We start from the raw sequence: 22,303 nt of genomic DNA, 5'->3' as shown, positions 1-22,303 counted from the left end.
TGATGAAAGTGACCTCGTCTACGTTCCCCTGCGGGTGAGTGTCAGCAAAACGTCGAAACATGCTGAACCCGGTATCATAATTCCTGGCGGTGCTGGTGGCTAGCGACCGCCGGATCAATGACTGCGCGGTTGCAACCAGGGGCTCTAGTCCAGCAGGAGGGCGCTGTAAGGTGGAGCTGGAACGCCGACGGGATCCGCCTCTGGGAGTTCCTGGAAGAAAATATTGAGATTAAAGCGGGACAGGGCGTCAGCTGCCACATTCTGCGCTCCCTGAATATGGACCGCGAAGATGTGGAAGTTACACTCCAAGGACAGCCAGACAAGCCTACGCAACATAGACATTATCCTGAGATTTTTAGCCCTCCCCTTGGAGATCACTTCCACCAGAACCTGACTGTCCGTCCTCAAGATGACCGATTTGTTTGCCCAGAGCGGACCCCAGACGTGGGCCGCCGCCACAATGGGGTATAGCTCCAATAGTGGCGAGGATCTCATGGCCCCCGCCTCGGACAGGAGCTCCACCGGCCAACTGCCGACCAACCAGTGCGGATAGAAGATTGCCGCGAACCCGCGGGAGCCCGCGGCGTCGGTGTAAACCGTGGGGGAAGCCGCATTCGGGGATGGCACGAACAAAGAAATGCCATTCCACCCGGTCAGGAAGGTTCGCCACATCTTAAAATCCGCCATGGCGGGACCGTCCAGCCGGACGGTGGAGTCCTGATCCGGAGCAGCCGGGAGGAGATTGAGAAGCTGCGAGATGAAGGACCTCCCTTGTGGCATGATCTTGAAGGTACATGTAAGGAATCCTAACAGGGACTGGAGCTCCTGCCTGGACAAAACTCCAGAAGAGGCCGCGGAGGAAACGGCGGACTTGATCTTGGCCAACTTGGCCGCGGGGAGGCTGGCCTCCATGCGGACCGAGTCCAGAGTAATGCCCAGGAAGGTAACCCCCGTGCCTGGACCCTCTGTCTTGGCGGCTGCCACCGGGACCTCGAGCCTGGCGAATAGCTGGAGCAAGCTCTCCAAACCTGATGGGGGGCCCTGGGGCCTCTCGATGATTAGGAAGTCATCTAAGTAATGAATGACCATTTCCATCCCCCCATGATGGACAAGGATCCAATGTAGGGCACAGACAAACTTGTTGAACAACCACGGGCTGCTTTTAGATCCAAATGTAAGGCGGTTAGCAAAATAAAACCTGTCTGCCCACTGCAACCCATAGTACTGCCATAACCGAGGAAGGATGGGGAGTAGCTTGAAGGCGTCCGCGATGTCGGCCTTGGCCAACCAAGCCCCCTCCCCAGCCAGCAGGATGAACTGAATGGCCTCGTCAATGGACGAATAGGACATTGAGAATTCCCCCGATGGGATCAGGGAGTTGAGACTGGGGATCGGCGACATGTGTGGAGCAGACAGGTCGTATATCAGACGCTTTTTATTTGATGCTTGTTTGGAGACTAGACCAATGGGATTGATTCTGCACTCGGCAAAGGGAATGGTTTCAAACGGGCCTAGCAGGAACCCTTTGCGGACCTCGTCCCGCAACAGAGTGGCCACCGCCTCTGGATCCTGTATGGCTGACTGCAGGTTCCCTCCTTCCCAGGAACTTTGCGGGAGGGCAATGAATCCTGTGTTGAAACCCTTCTCGAAACCGGTGATGAGGAACTCCACTGACTGGCGATCCGGGTGATCCCGCAACAGGATGCCCAAGAGCTCGACGTTGATGTCAGACAGTCATAGAGCCTTACGTTGCCTCTTCGGGCAGCTGGAGCGGGGGTGGGCCCTGAAGCAGAGGGAACACACATGCAAAGCTCTACAACTTTTGAAGCCACAGCCCCCGGCATTAAAGTTGTTGCAGACCTGACTCTGGCCTAAGAAGGTGATGGGCCTGCCCAGCTTGTCGGTGGAACCCTGAGACCGTTGCGCGCCAGAGGGGCCTGGCTGGGAGCTTTCTCGGGCCGGGGTGGGAAGATTAGGGCACCAGTCGGCCGTGTGCTGGATGGATTGGCATGAAGCGCACGTGGGGGCCTGCAACCCAGCAAAATGACGGCAGAATAGCTCCATGTCCAAGCTCGCCCAGTCCGTGATGAACTGGAACTGAGCGAGGGCGGCTGCCGCTTTGGCTGAAAAAGACCTGTGATAGTCGTAGAAGTTCTTTCCCCCGTATTTGTACCCTAAGTCGGTGACTTGGTATAGGTAGGAGTCCAGCTCCTCACGTCTGTGTGGCTGGACGCTGCAGATGGTATCTCGGTAGAGGCTGAATGCCAGGACGAACTCGGGGACCGACAGTTTCCGGTTCAGGCGGGAATCCTTGGCCCGCATGACCACCGAGACCTCCCCGCAGTTGATGACTTTATTCTCCGATACGTCTTGTGACGCAATGAGAATGGACGCCAGGTTGACGTCCCTCCCCGCCAGGATGTCCTTTTTAAGGTTTTCCGGAATGTAATGCGAGGGGGCAATCTGGGGTCTGACACGGACCGTACCTGGCGTCAACTCTTGGGACGTAGACGGCAAGACCGGACGTGCTGGAGAAGGCAGGGCCGGAGGAGGCCGGGACTCCCACTCCCCCATCCTAGTCTGGATATCTGCCACCGAACCTGCCAGACTGGCGATGGTGGCCTGCAGCTGCAGGAGGGTCAGCTGGATCGATGAGGGAGAAGGCTCCTCGCTTGACCCTGATGGAGCCGTCATTAGGAGTCGATACAGCTCCGCTTTTCTCGCGGTGGCAGGATGGTGAATCCCTCTCCGTCTGAGCTCCGCTATCAGTTTCGGAATGGTCCAGCTCCTCAGGGAGGGGTTGCTGGCGCGGCCTGACACGGAGGTTCCGGCCAAGGACAGATTCTCCTCCGACTCAGGGACCTGCGACATCTTCAAGCTGCATGGAGGAGGTATGAAGGTGACATATGAGACTTCCTTCCCCCCCCCGGGAGCCCGACCGAGAGCTACAGGGGAAATAGTTCTCCTGACCGAATGGCGTTGCCTGCTACTTACCTTGAATGAAAGGGACCACGCTACAGACTTCTGTATTGAGGCAGAGACCTATGAACGGGAGCTTATGACAACGAATAACTAAATGTGGTGATAGGTCGTAGCACAGCCTTGCGGCTGTATCTTACCTGAACCCGGAAAATAGGCGCAACGACCGTGGTTTGCTAGTAGCTCTGGTGGTTGCGGCCCTGCTTACAAAAAGATAAGCCGTGTTTTACCGTTGCACGGCGAGGGCCGCGACCTGCTGGACCCATAGTCAGTGAACCAACCAAACACCTGAGCGATTCAGGGAACCGTTGCCCCTGAGCGATTCCGGGAACCATTGCACCTGAGCGATTCCAGGAACCATTGCACCTGAGCGATTCAGGGAACCATTGCACCTGAGTGATTCAGGGAACCATTGCACCTGAGCGATTCAGGGAACCATTGCACCTGAGCGATTCAGGGAACAATTGCACCTGAGCGATTCAGGGAACCATTGCACCTGAGCGATTCAGGGAACCATTGCACCTGAGCGATTCAGGGAACCATTGCACCTGAGCGATTCAGGGAACCATTGCACCTGAGCGATTCAGGGAACCATTGCACCTGAGCGATTCATGGAACCATTGCACCTGAGCGATTCAGGGAACCATTGCACCTGAGCGTTTCAGGGAACCACTGCACTTGAGCGAATCAGGGAACCATTGCACCTGAGCGATTCAGGGAACCATTGCACCTGAGCGATTCAGGGAACCATTGCACCTGAGTGAATCAGGGAACCATTGCACCTGAGCGATTCAGGGAACCATTGCCCCTGAGCGAATCAGGGAACCATAGCCCCTGAGCGACTCAGGGAACCATTGCCCCTAAGCGACTCAGGGAACCATGGCACCCGGGCGACTCAGGGAACTATTGCACCTGAGCGACACAGGGAACCATTGCACCCGAGCGACTTCAGGGAACCATTGCACCCGAGCGACTCAGGCGACCATTGCGCCTGAGCGATTCAGGGGACCATTGCACCTGAGCGATTCAGGGAACCATTTGCGCCTGAGTGATTCAAGGAACCATTTGCATCTGAGTGCTTCAGGGCACCATAGCACCAGATCGACTTACGGAACATTTGCACCTGAGCGACTCATTGCACGTGAGAAACAAGGAAACATTGCATATCAGTGAATCAGGAACATTGCACATGGGTGAATGGAAGGGACATCCCTGGGTGATACCTGAAGGCATTGTCCCTGAGCGATTCAGGGCAGACATGGCGCCTGAGTGGTACAGGGAAGATATTGCGCCTGAGTGATGCAGGGAAGAACATTGTGCCTGAGCACTTCCAGTGAAGACCTTGCGCCTGAGCGATTCAGGGAAGACATTTGCGCCTGCGTGATTCAGGGAAGACATCTGCGCCTGAGCGATTTTAGGGAAGACACGTCTGGTGATTTAGGGAAACAATTTGTGCCTGAGCGATTCAGGGAAGATAGCGCCTGACTGATTGCGGAAGCCATTGTACTCAAGTGATTACAGGGGATTTTCCTATAAAAATTATTATTTTTTTTTTTTTGGTGATGACCCAGTGCTTGAACAAGATGGATAAAGTGCATTCCTGTCTCTACATGTTCTGCCATCTTAGTCTTCGGGCTTTGAAACAGAGTCTATTACTGTAACTGTTCTTTGGAAGTAACCTGCACGTGTCACCATTAATTATCATTTTCTGGTTCACTCATGTGTTACAACTGACCCTGCACCATTTCTCAGAGATTTACAGACATGCTTATACTTTTTGGAGCGGCACCTTGACCTCGCAGACTGAGGTGTATGACCCAGGGAGATCAGGCCTACTGGCTGAACATCTGATCCCCCTGACACACACACCGCCAGCCAGAGGAGGACCGCAGCCGCTGCCGGCCCCCTCCCCCCGCGGAATGGCCCCATGGATACCGGGGACCGGGCCGCCGCTGCGTTGTAAGCCCCCCCCCCACACAACATGCTGCCCACAGGCGCCTCTCACCTGGCGTGCTCCGAGCCGCGTGGTGCTCAGGTGGCTCCCGCGAGCCTAGCGGCGCTGCCGCAGCCGCAAAGCGGGAACCGGCAGCCGCCGCGCTGTCAGTTCCCCCCCCCCCCCGGATGCGCCGGGTCCGACGGTGGCTGCTGGTGATACGAGGTGCCGGTGGCAAGGCGCGTCTGGCCGGGCCGCAGAGCGGTGATACTCACGAGGTGAGGATGGGGATACGCACGAACGGGACGACGAACCGACGGAGCCGCGACCGGAAGTGACGTCAAGGCGCTGGATACTGCAGAAGCAAGAACCGGGCGCCCTTCTGCTTGTGGGAGGGGGTTTAAATGGGGTAAGCGCGCCCCTCCCACAAATACAGGCTGCAAGCAGCCTTCAATACATAGCAATATAGCAAATATTATGTAATAATTATTTAGTAAGTCAGTGATAATATCTGACACTGGAAAAGCTGGGTAATAAACTCAGTGTAGATCACAAGTTATTACCCAGCTTTCCCAGTGTCAGATTTTATGACTGAGCTATTATCTAGCTTTCCCAGTGTCAGATTTTATGACTGAGCTATTACCTAGCTTTCGCAGTGTCAAATATAATCCTAGTGTAGTTAGCGAAAATTCTAATCGCTATTTTTTATCGCAAATTTTTATTGCAAAAGGCTACACTAATAAGCTTGTCATAAGACTCAGTGTAATATTCTTGTCAGAAGACTATGAAACCAATAGATGGTGCTATTGAGTTATGAACAGCGCTCTCTATTGGTTTCATAGTCTTCTGACAAAAATATAAGACTTGTCATAAGACTGTGAAACCAATAGGGGATGCTGTTTATAACTCAATAGCGCAATCTATTGGTTTTCATAGTCTTATGACAGCTGAAAAACAAGGTAGATTCTGCTCATTTACATGTCTTTCCCATATCCCCATGTTTATGCAAATTAGTTTTTACATGACAAAACTGTATAGAAGGGTTATGGAATATTATGTTAGGACAATAAGAAAACTTTGTCACCCTCATGATATTGATCTAGGTGTGCAGGTCCACCCAAGCCATCCAACAGATGCAAAGAAAAAAAAATATTGAGGTTTATTGGTTCTCAGTCAGATGAGTACTGGTTTGGAACATCTCATGGTGCATGAGGCTGCCATTGTAAGGTATGCTGACTAAGCCTTTCATCTGTCTCCTAGATAGATTGATGGCTTGCACATACCTGGCTTTTGGCATATAGCCTTTGTGTGGTTGTCTACTGTATGTCATACATAATAGGAGTCTAAGATGCATCCAGCTATCCTCTTAATTCTGTTTCAAACCGTTTTGATGGGGTTTCTATTAATTTTAAACTTTTTTTATATACCAAACATTCTCTTCTCTTCCGAGCAGGGGGTACCTGGTTGTCTCCCATTGACTTCCATTATACTCGGGTGTTCGGCAGAGCACACGAATATAGCAATGTGTTTGGGCCCAATACTTTGGTGCTCGCTCATCACTAGTGGACAGCACACCGTGTCCTGTTTGCATCCGTAGTTCTGCTCTGCGGCCTTGCAAAAAAGATCAATTCTTATCTGCAGCCATGGACAAGAATAGGTATTTCTATCACAGGGCTGGCCATGTGCAGTCCGTAAAATGCGCAACGTACATGGCCGGTGCCTGTGTGTTGCAAATCCGCAATTTGCAGACGTGTAAATGGACCCTTAAATAGCGTCTGTCATCAGGAAATTCACAGATTAAACAATGGCTTGTAGACCTAGCTCAGCTGAATGTGATGATACCTTTCACCTATTGATCTGTTGCGTCATTCTGGAAAAAAAGTACTCTTAATACATATGCAAATGAGCAGCTATGTGAACAGAGGGTGGGTCCAAGCCATTCTGTGCACCCTTGCTCCGCCTGCTTCCTCTGCTAGCCCCTCCCTCTACTTATTGATTGACAGGACAAGGTGAGATGACTATGTAGGGCCTTGTCCTGTAAGTCAAAGAGAGGGAGGGGCTGTAAGAGAAAGCAGCAGGAGCAAGGGTGCCTAGAGTAGCTTGAGTCCGCCCCCGGTGCACTTAACTGCTCATTTGTGTACTGATTGAAAGCTGTTTCTACAAAATAACTAACAGATACTAAGTGAAAAGTATTATTATATTCAGCTAAGCTAGCCCTACATTGTGACTGCGTTATCAGTAAATTTCCTGGTAACAGATTGTCCCTTAGGCCTCATGCACACAATCATGTCAGTTTGATCCACAAAGCATGGATTCATAGAATATGAATGCCTTCCTTGTTTATTCCACTATTTTCTAACTCCCATCAATAGAAATGACTATTCCCATTCACAATGCATACCTGAATAAAACATATTCTATAATTTATGAGGCCAAAGTCAATAGGTGCAGCGTCGCAGCACCATTCATGACCACTACGAGGTGTACAGTCCATTAAAACATCTTATTGTGGGAGTGCTGGGAATTGGACCCCCACTGATCTGATATGGTTAACCTTTCCTACATTTGTTGAGGAGATCTGCTCTTCCATTTTTTTTATTTTTTATGTTAGATCACCATTTAAAGTGTCACTAAAAACTGTTGACAACATGTCTCCTCTCTACTTGTTCCACTTCCATCTTCTTTTTCCGAGTCTGCCCTGTTTTTTACATTGTATCTGTAGTTTTTCATTATCTGCATAGATTTTTATTTAGTCTCTGAGGCAATTAAATCCACCTTCTAATTTTAATTCAGTAAGTATGGCTGAGTGTGCATTTGTAATAATCCTATTAACAAAACATCTGGATTTTTGTGCTATAAAGATTATTACGCCATAACATAAAACCTGAAAATAAAATCTCTTCTTTGAATCATTTAAATATTTCACCAAGCCAATTCTCTTCTCATACACCAGTATGCAAATAGTGAATGAGACCACTAATGGCAGCTATTCACCGCTTAGAGAAATTGTCCTTTGGCTTTCCACAGACTTTAGTTGTGTAGGGTTGTCAAAGATTAGAAATCATTCAGCGGGCATCCTGTCACAACACCAGGGGGGGTCATATGACCCCCCCATATCGGCGATCGCAGCAAACCGTAGGTCAATTCAGACCTGCGGTGTAACATAGTAACATAGTACATAAGGCCAAAAAGAGACATTTCTCCATCCAGTTCGGCCTGTTATCCTGCAAGTTGATCCAGATGGCAGCGCTTTCTGCAGTTTCTGATCCCCGGGGGCCCTGACCGCGGGGATCAGAAACTTTAAAATGCCCAAAATAAAGATTTTTCACCCCCCCCTGCACCCCTGAATGATTTTATGCCGGCAGGTGGTGCAGGGGGGGGGGGGGGGTTGCAGGCGGTGCAGCAGGTGGGATCGCGATCCCCCGCCCGCCTCCTCTTGAATATTCATTGCTGACATCTGTGCTGTGATGTCAGCAGTTTAACACTTTCCATACCGTGGTCCGTACAGGGGAGCCCCCCTCCTTCCCCTTCCCCATTTGCTCAGTTGTGGCAGATGGGGAAGGTTTCCATGGCAACAGGACTCCTCCTCAGGCATCCTGCTGTCCATGGTGCTGAACAGATCTGTGCTAAAGGCATAGATCTGTTCAGACAAAGTGTAAGTAAAATACAGTACAATACACTATACAGACATCAGACCCACTGGATCTTCAAGAACCAAGTGGGTCTGGGTCAAAAAAATGTAAAAAAAAGTGAAAAAAGTAAAAGATATCTTTTTTATCACTGAATAAAAAAATAAAAAAAATTATACACTACACATATTAGGTATCGCCGTGTCCGTAATGACCTAATCTATAAAACGGTCATGTTATTTTCCCTGCACAGTGAACAGCATAAAAATTAAAAATTAAAAACTATGAGGAAATTGAAATTTTGCCCACCTTACTTCCCAAAAAGGTAATAGAAGTGATCAAAAAAGTCGCATGTATGCCTAAATAGTACCAATCAAACCGTCATCTCATCCCACAAAAATCATACCCTACCCAAGATAATCGACCAAAAACTGAAAAAAACTATGGCTCTTAGACTATGGAAACACTAAAACATGATTTGTTACATAAATAAAAAAAAGTATATACATAATAGGTATCGCCGCGTCCGTATCGACTGGCTCTATAAAATTATCACATGACCTAACACCTCAGGTGAACACCAAAGTAAAAAAAAAAATATAAAACGATGAAAAAAGCAATTTTTTGTCATCTTACGATACAAAAAGTGTAATAGCAAGCGATCAAAAAGTCATATGCACCCCAAAATAGTGCCAATCAAATCGTCATCTCATCCCACAAAAATATTAGACCCTACCTAAGATAATCGCCCAAAAACTGAAAAAAAACTATGGCTCTCAGACTATGGAGAAAAATTGCATACATATTAGGTATCACCGCGTCCGTGACAACCTGCTCTATAAAAATACCACATGATCTAACCTGTCAGATGAAAGTTGTAAATAGCAATACAAAAAAAGGTGCCAAAAAAGCAATTTCTTGTTACCTTGCCTCACAAAAAGTGTAATATAGAGCAACAAAAAAATCATATGTACCCTAAACTAGTACCAACAAAACTTCCACCCTATCCCGTAGTTTCTAAAATGGGGTCACTTTTTGGGAGTTTCTACTCTAGGGGTGCATCAGGGGGGCTTCAAATGGGAGATGGTGTCCAAAAAGACAGTCTAGCAAAATCCTGCCTTCCAAAAACCGTATGGCATTCCTTTCCTTCTGCGCCCTGCCGTGTGCCCATACAGCAGTTTACGACCACATATGGGGTGTTTCTGTAAACTACAGAATCAGGGCCATAAATAATGAGTTTTGTTTGGCTGTTAACCCTTGCTTTGTAACTGGAAAAAAAATATTAAAATGGAAAATCTGCCAAAAAAGTAAAATTTTGAAATTGTAAAATCAGTTTTGAATACCTTGAGGGGTGTTGTTTCTTAGATGGGGTCACTTTTATGGAGTTTCTACTCTAGGGGTACATCAGGGGGGCTTCAAATGGGACATGGTGTAAAAAAAAAACTGTCCAGCAAAATCTGCCTTCCAAAAACCACACGGTGCACCTTTCCCTCTATGCCCTACTGTGTGCCCATACAGTCGTTTACGGCCACATATGGGGTGTTGCTGCCAACTACAGAATCGGGAGAATAAATATAGCATTTTGTTTGGCTGCTAACCCTTGCTTTGTTACTGGAAAAAATGGATTAAAATGCTAAATTTGTCAAAAAATTTAAATTCTCAAATTTCATCTTCATTTGCCAATAACTCTTGTGCAACACCTAAAGGGTTAACGTTTTCAAAATCAGTTTTGAATACCTTGAGGGGTGTAGTTTCTTAGATGGGGTCACTTTTGTGGAGTTTGTACTCTAGGGGTGCATCAGGGAGGCTTCAAATGGGAAATGGTGTAAATAAACCAGTCTAGCAAAATCTGCCTTCCAAAAACCATACGGCGCACCTTTGCCTCTACGCCCTACTGTGTGCCAGTACAGTATTTTACGGCCACATATAGGGGTGTTTCTGCAAACTACAGAATCAAGGCAATACATATAGCATTTTCTTTGGCTGTTAACCCTTGCTTTGTTACTGGAAAAAATTGATTAAAATGGAAAATTTGCCAAAAAAAATCACCATTTGCTATTAACTCTTTTGGAACACCTAAAGGGTTAACGATGTTTGTAAAATCAGTTTTGAATACCTTGAGGGGTGTGGTTTCTAGAATGGGGTCATTTTTGGGTTGTTTCTATTATGTAAGCCTCACAAACTGATTTCAGACCTGAACTGGTCCCTAAAAAGTGGGTTTTTGAAAATTTCTGAAAAATTTCAAGATTTGCTTCTTAACTTCTAAGCCTTGTAACATCCCCCAAAAATAAAACGTCATTCCCAAATTGATCAAAATTTTTTGTAGGTATTACTATGTATTATAGAAGTAGAGAAATGAAAACTTGGAAATTGGAAATGTTTTACAAATTTTTGGCACATTTGGTATTTTTTTATAAATAAAAATGAAATTTTTTTAACTTCATTTTACCAGTGTCATGAAGTACAATATGTTACGAAAAAACTATCTGAGAATGGCCTGGATAAGTCAAAGTGTTTTAAAGTTATCACCACTTAAAGTGACACTGGTCAGATTTTCAAAAAATGGCCTGGTCCTTAAGGGAAAATAAGGCTGTGTCCTGAAGGGGTTAAAAAAACACTTTTTTGCCCAAAAACACAATTTTCCTCATCTGCAAGTGTTAAATTCAAGTTTATTATATATGGCTTTCATATTCTGTTACCAAAAAAAACTAAACTTTTTTTGGGCAATCTACAACATCTGGATTAGTCAGTGTGCAATTTAAGCTAGAAATACAGCCATCATTTTCTTGGTTTTTTAAAACCTTTTTTTTTGCCAGATTCCACTATTTTTCTGGCCTTGCAGCATCAGCACGTCAAATTAAGTTATTAAACAAATAGTAGTTTGGGCAAAATATTTTTAGTTTGCAGCCTTTGCTGCAGATGTCATTGTGAGATACCAACATAACATACTGTCTTTCTATACAGTTATTTGAAATAAAGCCATTTGGGGCACAATTCTTTGATAGCGTCCTAGTGTGGATCAGGGCGTGTGAGATACACCCTTTAAATGCAGGGGTTCTATTCAGGTATTTGAAATACAGCCAAAATTAAAAGACGTTAGTCTGGTTCAGGGTGTGTGAGATACACCCTTTAAATACAGGGGTTTGATTATTTTATTAATAAAACATCTTTTTTGTAAAAAATTTTTTAAAGCCTTGCAGCATAAAGACATTTGAAATTCCAGGGTTATATACTGCTGCCATATCCAGTTATTAAACAAACACCCGTTTGGGCAAAAAAAGTTTAATTGGCAGCCTTTGCTGCATATGTCATTGTGAGATACACCCTTTATATATTTGGGTTATATTCAGATATTTGAAATACCGCCATTTGGTGCAAATTTTTTTTATTGAGGCCTAGTGTGGGTCAGGCCATGTGAGATACACCCTGTATATACAGGGCTTATAGTCTTCTATTAATAAAACACCCTTTTTTGGGGCACAATACACAATATTTCAGGCCTTGCAGCATCTTGACGTTTGAAATTCCAGGTTTATATACTGCTGCCATATTCAGTTATTAAACAAACACCCGTTTGGGCAAAAAAAGTTTATTTGGCAGCCTTTGCTGCATATGTCATTGTGAGATACACCCTTTATATATTTGTGTTATATTCAGATATTTGAAATACCGCCATTTGGTGCACAAATCCTTAATTGAGGCCTAGTGTGGGTCAGGCCATGTGAGATACACCCTTTAAATACAGGGGTTTGATTCAGGTATTTGAAATACAGCCATTTTGGGAATAAAAATCTTTAATTGAGGCCTATTCTGGTTCAGGCTGTGTGAGATACACCATTTACATACTGTCGTTCTATTCTACTATTAATTAAACACCCATTTAGGGCAAGATCCTAAATTCAAGAAATATGAGGAGAGCGACAAATAAGGGACGTGGCCCAGGTTGTGGTGCTGCTGGTGGAGCTCCTGTTGCAGGGAGAGGACGTGGTCGATCTGTGCCAGCTACACGCACAAGTGAAAACCCTTCCTCAGGTGCGAGTAGGCGACAGAACCTGCAGCAGTATTTGGTTGGATTCAGTAGATCCAGTTCCTTCTCATTGTCTCCCACCCAGTCTTCTGCTTAAAGACCACAGTTGGCACCTGCAGCCGATGTCCATCAGTCTTTCACCTCACCCCCTTGCAAATCAGCCAAGCAGTCTGAGTCCCAAGTCATGTAGTCTATTCTGCTTTTTGATGACTCTGTTAGCAGGGCTTCCCAGGGCCATCCACCTAGCCCTGCCCCAGAAGTGGAAGAGATTGAGTGCACTGATGCCCAACCACTTATCTATCCATATGAGTACATGGGAGGGCCATCGCAGCACGTCTCGGATAATGACGAAACACAGGTGCCAACTGCTGGGGCTTTCGAAAGTGTGCAGACCGATAAGGAAGGCACGGGTGAAGACTGGGTGGAAGATGATGTGGAGGATGAGGTCCTCAACCCCACAAGGAATCAAGGTCATGCGAGTGACCTATGTAGTTCAGAGGAAGAGGTGGTGGTCGCACAGAGCCACCAGCACAGCAGAAGAGGGAGCAGGGTACAAAAGCAAAGCGGCCGTCCTCTAGACAGTACGCATGCTAATGCCCACCGCAGCAAGGGACCGAGCACACCGAAGCCAGCTCCAAGGAGTTCACTGGCGTGGCAGTTCTTCAGACAATGTGCTGACGACAAGACATGAGTGGTTTGTACGCTGTGCAATCAGAGCCTGAAGTGAGGCATAAACGTTCTCAACCTGAGCACAACCTCCATGACCAGACATTTAAGGGAAAAGCACGACCTGCAGTGGAGTAGACACCTCAAAAACCAAGAAAAGTCTCTCGCTCCTCCTGCTTCCTCTTCTGCTGCAGTCTCGGTCTCTTCATCCACCTCTGGAGTGACAGTGCCACCTGCCACCCCGCAAACAGAGGATCTGCCAGCAACACCAACACCTGGGTCACTAAGCATCTCCACAATGTCCCACGAAAGCGTTCAGCTCTCCATCTCCCAAACGCTGGAGAGGAAGAGGAAGTACCCACCTACCCTCCAGCGATCCCTAGCCATGAATGCCAGCATTTCTAAATTACTGGCCTTTGAAATGCTGTCATTCCGTCTGGTGGAGACGGATAGTTTTAAAGGCCTTATGCGGTAGCTGTCCCACAGTACATCGTGCCCAATCACCACTACATTTCCAGGCGAGCCATCCCTTCCCTGCACAACCAAGTGGGGACAAAATCAGGTGTGCACTGCGCAAGGCCATCTGCGGCAAGGTGCACCTCATTACAGATACGTGGACCAATAAGCACGGTCAGGGCCGTTATATCTCCATAACAGCACACTGGGCAAATGCAGTGGCGGCTGGGCCTGAGGCGGATAGCAGTTTGGCGCATGTCCTTCGACCACCGAGGATTGCAGGGCGCTTCAGTTTGCCTCCTGTTGCATCCTCCTCATACTCTGCTTCCTCATCCTCTACCATCTCCTCATCCGGTCAGCGTAACACCTTCACCACCAACTTCAGCACAGCCAGGGGTAAACGACAGCAGGCAGTTTTAAAACTTTTCTGTTTGGGGGACAAACCCCACACTGCACAGGAGCTGTGGATGGGCCTTGAACAACAGAGTGGTTTGTGCCAGTCACCCTCAAGCCCGGCCTGGTGGTGTGCGATAATGGGCAAAATCTTTTAGCAGCTCTGGGACTAGCCGGTTTGACGCACATTCCTTGCCTGGCGCATGTGCTGAATTTGGTGGTGCAGAGATTCCGTAAAAATTACTCTGATATGTCAGAGCTGCTAAATAAAGTGCGGGCCGTCTGTGCACGCTTTCGGAGTTCTCACCCTGCTGCTGCTCGCCTGTCATCGCTGCAGCGTAACTTCGGGCTTCCCGCTCACCGCCTCATATGCGACATGCCTACAAGGTGGAACTCCACCTTGCACATGCTGGCCAGACTGTGCGAGCAGCAGCAGGCGATAGTGGAGTTTCAGCTGCAGCACGCACGAGTGAGTTGCTCGGCGGAACTGCACCACTTCACCAGCAATGATTGGACTTCCATGTTAGACCTGTGTTCCTTGCTGCACTGTTTCGAGTACTCCACCAACATGGTCAGTGCCGATAACGCCGTTCTCAGCGTTACTATACCACTTCTATACCTCCTTGAAAAAATGCTCCTGGCGATGATGGAAGAGGATGTGGCACAGGAGGAGGTGGAGGAGGAAGAGGGATCATTTTGTATGGTTTCCTGCCAGTCATTCCCAAGTGGCTCCGAGGGTGGGTTCCTGCACCCACAAATGCCAGGTACACAATTGTCCAGCAAGGGCACAGTTCTGGAGGATGACGAGGTGGAGGATGAGGAGGAGGAGATGGAGAAGGAGGAACCATGTTTACAGCAGGGTGGCACCCAGACCAGCTCATGGCCATCACTGGTGCGTGGCTGGGGGGATACAGCGGACACAGACGATACACCACCCACAGAGGACAAATTTCTGTTGCCTCTGGGCAGCCTGGCACACATGAGAGATTACATGCTGCAGTGTCTCCACAACGACCGCCGAGTTGCCCACATTCTAACTTGTGCTGAATACTGGGTGGCCACGCTGCTGGATTCCCGTTACAAGGACAACATACGGTCCTTAATTCCCTCACTAGAGCGTGATCGTAAGATGCACGAGTACAAGCGCACGCTGGTAGACGTGCTGCTGGTGGCATTCCCACCTGACAGCGGGGGCACAGTGTAAGCACAAGGCGAAGGCAGAGGATGAAGAAGAGGTTGCCAACGCAGCTGGGGCACCGCCAGCACTTTAGAAGGCAGGGTTAGCAAGACCGAAATGTGGAAATGCTTTGTCAGCACGCCAAAACAACTAGCACCACCAGCTGATATGGAACGTCTTATCAGGAGGCAGCATTTCACCAACATGGAGGAGCAGTATGTGTGCACACGCCTACACATACTAAATGACGGGTCTGCCCCCTTCAACTTTTGGGTCTCCAAATTGGGCACATGGCCTGAGCTTGCCCTTTACGCCTTGGAGGTGCTTGCCTGCCCTGCAGCCAGTGTATTATCTGAACGTGTGTTTAGCACGGCAGGGAGCGTCATCACAGACAAGCGCAGCCGCCTTTCCACAGCCAATGTGGACAAGCTCATGTTCATTAAAATTAACCAGGCATGGATACCTCAGGACTTGTCCGTACCTTGTGCAGAATAGACATGCATACCGGCACTAACCAGCCATTGTTATACTGCAGCGCAATTGCTCATTCCTGTATTTTGGATAATTGTACACTCTTTTAGAGTGTACCCTAATTTAAAAAAAATTAAATTAAAACCAAAAACCTGTGTTGACTACCTCATCCTCCTCCACTGCCGATTCCACCTACACCACTATATCCGCTGCCTCCTCAAACTCCTACTTCATATGGAACTCCACCTCATAAATCAATATTTTTTTTATTTGTACGTATTTTATTTTATATCATTTCATTACTTTGTCAGTTAAATTTTCTGGTGAAATTTACCAATTTTTGTGTGTATAGTACCACTGCTATACCTAGTAGACCGGTAAAAAAATAAATAAATTGTCATTAACATTTTCTGTTGAAATTCACAAATTTTTGGGTGTGATGTACCACTGCTATACCTAGTAGGCCGTTTAAAAGAAATAAAAATTGTCAGTTACATTTTCAGTTGAAATTCTACAATTTTAGGGTGTGAAGTACCACTGCTATACCTATTAGACTGGTAAAAAAAAATAACATTTGACAGTAACATTTTAGGGTCAAATTCACCAATTTTTGGGTGTAATATACCCCTCCTCTACCTAGTTGACAGCTTGATAAATTTTTATTTAACATTTTCGGGTGACAATAAACAATTTGTTTCTGTCATAGACCCCTGCTCTACCATTTAGAGAGGTTAATACATTTCTGTAATTTTTACATTCTTGGGTTGACATCATACAATTTTAGACGTGAATAAACCCCTGCTCTGCATAGGTGACAGGGAATAAAATTTCTGAAATGCTTCTTTAATTCATGCGCGCCACCTTCTTTGATTTAAACTTCAATAATTTGTCCCACATTTCCGCTATTCTCTTTTGGCCAACATTTGCGCCTCAATAGCTTTTCCAACATTTCCGGTTGACTCTTTTGGCCCACATTTGGGCTTCTGTAATTTGTACAATATTTGCGCCTTAATAGCTTTACCCACATTTCCGCTTGACTCTTTTGGCCCACATTTGGGCTTCTGTAATTTGTACAACATTTGCACCTTAATAGTTTTTCCCAATTTTTTAAATATATTTATCTCCCTTAAATTTGGTCTCTTTTTCTCATGCTTCCTCTCCGGCTTGGAACCCTGAGATAAACATGATAGGCTCAGAAAAGAACATCGAAAGTTGATAGAGAAGATATCCAAATGGATGGTGGATGTCACTGGGGCACCTCTACATAGATGACAGGAACATAAATTTAAAAAAATCGTCAATTACATTGTCAGGTGACATTTTTCTAATTTTGCCCGATAGAACACCTGCTCTGCATAGTTGACAGGGAATAAAATTTAAGAAATTCTTCATTAATTGACATCCTTTCATTAAATGCTTAAACTTTAAATAGTTGTCCCACTTTTATGCTTTAATACTTTGTCCCATATTTCCACTCTATAATTTTACATTTGAAAAAATTAATCCTCCCTTGGATGGGGTCTCTCTTTCTCACGCTCCCTCTCCGACCTGGAACCCTGATTCCCCGCCACCCGTGATCACAATGGTAGGTGCATAAAAGAACATCGAAAGTTGATAGAGCAGATATCAAATTGAATCGTGAACATCACGGGGACGTGCGACATGGTGGGGCAGTAAATATGCACACGCCTACACGAACTGACTGACAGGGGTCAGCCCCTGCAACTTCTGCGTCTCCAAATTGGGCACATGGCCTGAGCTTGCCCTTTACCCCTTGGAGGTGCTGGCCTGCCCTGTAGCCAGTGTATTGCCTGAACGTGTGTTTAGCACAACTGGAGGGTTATATTTCCCAATGATTTTGGGTGTACCCTAATTAAAAAAATAAATAAAAAATTAAACCAAAAAGCAGTGTAGGCTAACTCCTCCTCCTCCACCGCCGCTTCCACCTACACTGCCACATCCACCGCCTCCTCAACCTCCTACTCCATATGGACCTCGTCCTCCTAGATCAAGATTATTATTTTTTATTTTTACATATTTTATGTTATTTAAAGTAATTTCCATGACATTTTTACAGCCATTTTAGTGCTCAAAAGTTTGGGTCCCCATTGACTTCAACTTTTTTCTGAAGTTCGGCCGAACCCGTTGAACCCGAACATCCAGTTGTCCGCTCAACTCGATTTTGGAGGGCATGTGCGGTCACTGGCTGGGTACATGGGAACCTGACTCTTGCAGAGTTAGTTACTTTTGAGAGCTCATTATGTACCCGATGAACAGCATTGAAGAGGATTTGGGTGGTCTTTTGGGGCATCGGCCCACCAGGAGATTTTCCTGTAGTGTCTATGGTCAATGCGCCCCTGAACTTGGTCATTTTCTACCAGAAACAGTCCAGCTCAGTCCCATTCACTTCAATACCAGACACAACCAATGGACATAGTGCTGCAAAAAGGAATATCTGTCTTATCCTAGAAAACCTCTTAAATGTGCTAAAGTCACAGATTGTCCTACTCGGACCCTCATCTCAACAAAACCAAAGTGGCTATCAGCTTGCTTCCAAAACCTCACATAGACTTTAGTGGAGAAGTATGACTAGCTTTCTATTGACATTGATGGGAAAAGTGCCTTTGTTCCCGATAGGTGATAGTAACACAGGTGGGACCACAACTATCAAGTACATCATATCCTACAGTTATTCCATGAAAGCCCAAGATGGCAAAGTCACCTTTAAATATACATTTGTAATGTGAGACAAGGAAGGTTCAGCAAAAACTTATGAAATCTTCTTGTGCAAAGGAGAGGCACAGACTTTAACAGCCCAGCAGTGGGAAGCACTGGGTGGCACGGGTCTCACTCGAAATTAGTTGGCTAGGCTCAGTTGTTTCGGATCAGTCTATAAAGGCTCTTTCACATGAGCGATACAGAATGTGTCAGGGTCTGTTCAGATGTTTTTTCATGCAAGTTGAATCCTTTTTGTCTGTTATTGCATTCAGTTTTACAGTTTTTTCCTTCAGGATTGTGTCCTGATGCCTTTTATAGATTTTTTTAAATTAACGCGTCAGGAATCAATCCGGATCCTGTCTGTTTGCAAAGTGGAACACATACGAATGCAAAACTTGCTTGTATGAAATTAGCCTAAGGATACTTTCTTTCCTGCAATAAGCTTCAGACTGGAGCACTGCTGTACAGACTCAGTCCAGACTACTGAGCCACAGCTATCAGTCTGGCTCACACACACATACACACACTGCCAAAGTTTCATTGGCAGGAATGTAGTGCCATCTATATGGGTGACTGTGTCCATATGGTGGATGATGGACAACCTCTATGACCTCCAAGTCAATAGTGGCGTTGAGAACTCATACCTCCCAGCACCCTATTAGCTGAGCATGGCTGTTACACACTGACCGGAGACCTCCTGTACTCATATTTTGGGGGAAGAGAAGGATGGGGAAATGTTAATTTTTTCATCCCATTTTTTTGTTCTTTCAGGAGATACTGCAAGCCAAATGTGTCTGGCGGTGGCTTCTTCCTCTCTCCTCATTAAAGGGGTTCTCTGGGAATTAATAAATTTAAAATACTTAAATATTACTTTATTGTAAATATATTCCTAAATACCTTTCATTAGTTATAATGGCTCGTTTTGTCTGGGGAGCAATCATTAGGAGAAAGAACATGACTTCTGTCCTATTAGTGCACACAAAACTTGTCCTAATCACACAGGAGGACAACTTAATTTACAACACTAAACTAAAAAGCTGCCTCATCCTCCTCTCCTACTTGTCAGGGATTATGATCCTGAATACAGATTATGAGATCTTCAGTAGTGATGAGTGTCAGGGGCAATATTCGAATTCGCTATATTTAGTAGAATATTCGCTATTATTTTCTTGACTGCGAAAATTGGCAATGTAATAGTCGCGTAAAGTGTGCGCAATACAGGCGTGGGTCACTTTTGCTGCATTTTCCAAGCTGCTATAAGTTTCCTGAGACTGGAGAAAATGGTTGGCACGGCACAACATTAAAATAGCTTTATGTGCAGATAGAGTGCTCCAATATATTAGCGATTGAGCTAATCGGCAATTAATGATGCAAAGTTTTTGCCGTAATACGTGAAACCTCACATTTTAGCAGATATGACTACATATTACTGATTTGTGCACTAGGTATTGTTGTGACATCACAGCACTATGTCTGTAGCATGTATGTATGGACAGCAGAACCTATCACACTACCTAACACCCTGCACTGCAACAGCTACACTTGTCACGGCTGTAAGTGAGCAACAAGAGCCTACACAGTGAATAGCAACTGACCGGACCCAAACTAGGGAGGATAAAGGGTGACCCCTGTCAGACCCTAAAAGCACTCCCTAAGCTGCTAAGCACATGTCCAGATCCAGATGGTGGATCGAGTCATGCCCGCGTACCTAAGGCTGATGACCACTGAAACCCTTACAATAGTGGAAGGGGCACGGCCACCGGTGCCCTGCTCAGTATATGGACGGAACCGGGGTCGCCTCGGATCCAGTCAGCAAAGAAACAGAAACACACAATGTCTGAACACTTAACTGAAGGAGCTGCAGCTGCAGTGAAAACAGATCCAAAGTCAGCAGACAATATCCGGAGTACTTGCTTCAGCCGAACACAGATCCAGTGAAAAGATATCACACAGGTGAAGATACTCAAGCACCTCTACAAAGGAGGAGGGGTGATTTAAAGGCAGCAAAATCAAACACAGGAGGGACAGCTGGGAGGAAGGAAACAGAAAGTAAAGACCTCATCACAGGGGCGGAGAAACAGGGCAGAGGGAACTCCTCCAAGCTCTAGTAGTGACATCATCACAGGGGTGGAGAAACAGAGCTGTGAGAACGTCTCAAAGCTCTGGTAGTGACAACACTATATCAGGATATAACCTACACTGACTATCTCCCACTAACTACCTGTATTTATATATATATATATATATATATATATATATGTACAGTACAGACCAAAGGTTTGGAATTATACATAACAAAAAAGTGTGAAACAACTGAAAATGTGTCATATTCTAGGTTCTTCAAAGTAGCCACCTTTTGCTTTGATTACTGCTTTGCACACTCTTGGCATTCTCTTGATGAGCTTCAAGAGGTAGTCACCTGAAATGGTTTTCACTTCACAGGTGTGCCCTGTCAGGTTTAATAAGTGGGATTTCTTGCCTTATAAATGGGGTTGTAACCATCAGTTGCGTTGTGGAGAAGTCAGGTGGATACACAGCTGATAGTCCTACTGAATAGACTGTTAGAATTTGTATTATGGCAAGAAAAATGCAGCTAAGTAAAGAAAAACGAGTGGCCATCATTACTTCAAGAAATGAAGGTCAGTCAGTCCGAAAAATTGGGAAAACTTTAAAAGTGTCCCCAAGTGCAGTCACAAAAACCATCAAGCACTACAAAGAAACTGGCTCACATGCGGACCGCTTCAGGAAAGGAAGACCAAGAGTCACCTCTGCTGCGGAGGATAAGTTCATCCGAGTCACCAGCCTCAGAAATCGCAGGTTAACAGCAGCTCAGATTAGAGACCAGGTCAATGCCACACAGAGTTCTAGCAGCAGACACATCTCTAGAACAACTGTTAAGAGGAGACTGTGTGAATCAGGCCTTCATGGTAGAATATCTGCTAGGAAACCACTGCTAAGGACAGGCAACAAGCAGAAGAGACTTGTTTGGGCTAAAGAACACAAGGAATAGACATTAGACCAGTGGAAATCTGTGCTTTGGTCTGATGAATCCAAATTTGAGATCTTTGGTTCCAGCCACCATGTCTTTGTGCGACGCAGAAAAGGTGAACGGATGGACTCTACATGCCTGGTTCCCACCGTGAAGCATGGAAGAGGAGGTGTGATGGTGTGGGGATGCTTTGCTGGTGACACTGTTGGGGATTTATTCAAAATTGAAGGCATACTGAACCAGTATGGCTACCATAGCATCTTGCAGCGGCATGCTATTCCATCCGGTTTGCGGTTAGTTGGACCATCATTTATTTTTCAACAGGACAATGACCCCAAACACACCTCCAGGCTGTGTAAGGGCTATTTGACCATGAAGGAGAGTGATGGGGTGCTGCGCCAGATGACCTGGCCTCCACAGTCACTGGACCTGAACCCAATCGAGATGGTTTGGGGTAAGCTGGACCGCAGAGTGAAGGCAAAAGGGCCAACAAGTGCTAAGCATCTCTGGGAACTCCTTCATAACTGTTGGAAGACCATTTCAGGTGACTACCTCTTGAAGCTCATCAAGAGAATGCCAAGAGTGTGCAAAGCAGTAATCAAAGCAAAAGGTGGCTACTTTGAAGAACCTAGAATATGACATATTTTCAGTTGTTTCACACTTTTTTGTTATGTATATAATTCCACATGTGTTAATTCATAGTTTTGATGCCTTCAACGTGAATCTACAATTTTCATAGTCATGAAAATAAAGAAAACTCTTTGAATGAGATGGTGTGTCCAAACTTTTGGTCTATACTGTATATCACTATATTCTAAATATTAGCGAATTCTCAAAGTGCCGATATTCACGATTAATATTCGCT

This window comes from Bufo gargarizans, chromosome 2 (genome assembly GCF_014858855.1).
Source record: "Bufo gargarizans isolate SCDJY-AF-19 chromosome 2, ASM1485885v1, whole genome shotgun sequence".
Classification (NCBI taxonomy): Eukaryota; Metazoa; Chordata; class Amphibia; order Anura; family Bufonidae; genus Bufo; species Bufo gargarizans.
Note: the sequence above shows the minus strand (reverse complement) of the source record.